Raw genomic sequence first — 3,496 nt, forward strand, 5'->3', positions numbered from 1 at the left:
TTCTGAAAGTTGCATTTTTAAAAATCTTCTTAAGTCACAGGAAGAAGAGTTACAGTAAGTACCATATTCTTCTGTTTCTCTAGGTAACTTCTCTCAACTATAAGTACCTTGAGGACAGTGATTAAGGCATTTATCTCTACCTTGAGTGCCCAATAGACCACCTCTCAAAAGCAGGCATTCAGTAAATGTGTACTGCAGTAAGTAACACAGGGCTATTTGTTGCTTTCAAGGAGTAATTCAGTACATTTCTATATAACTGAGCCTTAAAGATGGGAGGATTGAGAAAGAAGCCCTCGAGGAGATAACATTTATGTGCAATCTAGAATAGATTTAAACGGAGTTTTCGGTATAGTGAGAAAAAGAATATTCCAGGTAGAGATAACAGCTCATGAGCAGAAGCAGCATACAGAGAGATAACATACAAGGTCTAACAGACTACTAGTAACATGGTTTGGAGGGAACATGGAGGTGATGAGCTCAATTGCTTTGCCATAACCTTATGTCTAGACTAGACTCAATAAGGACTGGTCAGTCACTGAACCCTTTTGAACAATTATGAAAAGGGATGTGACAATTTAAAACTTTAAGATCATGCCAGATCTTAAACTTCTAGAAACAATGTAAAAAAATAGAAGGAAAACACTGCAAGCAGAAGGGCCAATTAAAGAGGCTACTGCAACAGCCCACATGAAAAATGAGGTCAGGCTGAACTGCAATGTGAGACACAGCAAATCTAACTTGAGTGACTGAAAAGAGAATGAGGACATTAACAGAGAAAGGAAAAGAGGTGAAAAAACTAGTTAAATGGGAAATGGGAATTTGTTCTGTGTGAGGCACAGAGCCCCAGGAATATACAATCTAACAGAGTAAACAAAATCTGTATGTGTGTATAACAATGTGAGCCAGGCAGCAATATAGGAGCCATAAGAAACAATAATAAGAGAATACAGTCATAATGACAAGGATACACTCTAAAAAATGCATGTTAGGTGATTTCATCGGTGAGGGCAGAAGTGTACTTACACAAACCTAGATGGTACAGCCTGCTATACACCTAGGCTATATGGTATTGCTACGGTACAGTATTGCTCCGAGGCTACAAACCTGTATAGCATGTTACTGTACTGAATACTGTAGGCAACTGTTGCACAATGGCAAGTATTTATGTATCTAAACCTACCTAAACATAGAAAAGGTACAGTAAAATATGGAATAAAAGATTAAAATAGGCTGGGTGCAGTGGCTCACGCCTGTAATCCCAGCATTTTGTGAGGTCAAGGTGGGTGGATCAACTGAGGTCAGGAGTTCAAGATCAGCCTGACTAACATGGTGAAACCCTGTCTCTACTAAAATACAAAATTAGCCAGGCATGGTGGTGCACACCTGTAATCCCAGCTACTCAGGAGGCTGAGGCAGGAGAATCCCTTGAACCCAGGAGGTGGAGGTGGAGGTGGAGGTGGAGGCGGAGGTTGCAGTGAACCAAGATCGCACCATTGCACTCCAGCCTGGGCAACAAGAATGAAACTCCATCTCAAAAAAAGAAAAAAAGAAAAAAAAAAAGATTTAAAATGGTCCACCTGCATAGGGCACTTACCATAAATGGAGCTTGCAGGACTGGAAGTTGCTCTGGGTGAGTAAGTGAATGGTGGGTAAATGTGAAGGCCTAGGACATTACTGTACAGTAGTACTATAGACTTTATAAACACTGTACACTTAGACTATACTAAATTTGTAAAAAACAATTTTCTCTCAATAATAAATTAACTCGAGCTTACTGTGACTTTTTTTAACTTTATAAACATTAAATTTTAAAACTTTTTTACTCTTCTGAACTAAGCCTAAAACACAAACACATCATACAACGGTACCAAAACATTTTCTTTATACCCTTATTCTATAACCTTTTGGATCTTTAAATTTTTTTTTTTTTTTTTTTACTTTTAAACTTCTTTCTTAAAATGAAGCCACAAACACACACACATCAGCCTAGGCCTACGGGATCATCAGCATCACTGTTTTCCACCTCCCCATCTTGTCTCACGGGATTATCTTCAGGATCAATACATGCATGGAGCTGTCATCTCCTATGATCACAATGCCCTCCTGTGGAATATCTCCTGAAGGACCTACCTGAGGCTGTTTTACAGTTAACTTTTTTAATAAGTAGAAGGATAATGCTAAAAAGTATAGCATAGTAATACGTAAATGAGTAACATTGTCATTTATTTGTATTACATACTATACTGAATTGTATGTGCTATACTTTTATAAGACTGTCAGTGCAGATGTGTTTACACCAGCATCACCACAAACACTTGAGTAATGCATTGTGCTACCATGTTACAATGGTTACTACTACTGCTATGTCACTATGTGATAGGTACATACATATATATATATATATATATATCCTTTTTTCCCCCCAGTAGAGACGAGGTCTCATTAAGTTGCCCAGCCTGGTCTCAAACTCCTGAGCTCAAGTGATCCTCCCACCTTGGCCACCCACAGTGCTAGGATCACAAGCGTGAGCCACAACGTTCAGCCCCTTATAATTTTATGGGACCACTATTGTATATGCGGTCCATCATTGACCAAAACGTGATTCTGCTTGCAACTGTAGTTTTCTTTATTTCACTATACATCAAATTCTTACTCTTTAAACTTTTAAATGCACTAAACTTTAACTAAAAATTACCACTTACCTGTACTTCTCTGACAACCTGCAAACAATCAGGCAAGGAGAAGCCAATAGGTAGACCAACTTTAGCTGGTGTTTTGAATTTGTCTCCTATCTTAAATGGGACATCATCAAGGTAACTGAAAGTCCCTATAATCAAAAATAAAGTAGAAAATATCAGCAAAGAACTTCATTATTTGTTTTGCCATAATCTTATGTCTAACGGATATGCATTAATTTTTGCTATTCTAAGTCTAGAAGTTACAGAGTTCCTTCTCTGACTGCTTACCTTTTCCTTGACCCTAAATCTCTGAGAAGGAAATTCTACTCATTCAGTATTATTAGGAGTTTATTTTCAATGGCACTTAGTGTAAAAGCCAAAGTATTCACAGTGGTCTAAGAGGCCTTCCCCATCACCCACAGTCTCTCTGCCCTCATCTCCTTTCAGTCATTCTCTGGCTCACTGTACTAAGTTATGGTGACCGCTGCTCTTAAAGATGACAGGCTCCATTCACCTCAAAAACTCTGTACTGACTGTTCCTTCTAACTGGAACACTCTTCTGTCACATGACTCACTCCTTCAAGTTTTTGCTCAAATGTTACCCTCTCAGTGAGGCTTACACTGACCCACCCTACTTAAAAGTACTACCCCACCCTCACTACAATACTCCCATATTACCATCTTTTCCCCATAACACTTATTGCCTTCTAACATTATAAATTGACTTTTTAATTATATTTATTGTTTCTCTTTCCCAAAGAAATATAGGCTCTTTGTGGGCAAGTATTTAAGTCTATCTTATTCAATGATGTATTTTC

General features: G+C 38.2%; 1 pseudogene across 1 annotated transcript in view; it reads right to left on the reverse strand.

Moving 5' to 3' along the window:
• LOC108523605 (ubiquitin-associated protein 1 pseudogene) overlaps positions 1-3,283 on the reverse strand; it is a 7,874-nt pseudogene extending 4,591 nt beyond the window's left edge. Inside the window, exon 1 of the transcript XR_001883851.1 lies at positions 2,703-3,283. The product of XR_001883851.1 is annotated as a ubiquitin-associated protein 1 pseudogene (transcript). The remainder of the gene's footprint in view (positions 1-2,702) is intronic.
• Between the last annotated feature and the right edge of the window lie 213 nt (positions 3,284-3,496).

Source organism: Rhinopithecus bieti, unplaced genomic scaffold (genome assembly GCF_001698545.2).
Source record: "Rhinopithecus bieti isolate Rb0 unplaced genomic scaffold, ASM169854v2 scaffold_76655, whole genome shotgun sequence".
NCBI classification, from domain to species: domain Eukaryota; kingdom Metazoa; phylum Chordata; class Mammalia; order Primates; family Cercopithecidae; genus Rhinopithecus; species Rhinopithecus bieti.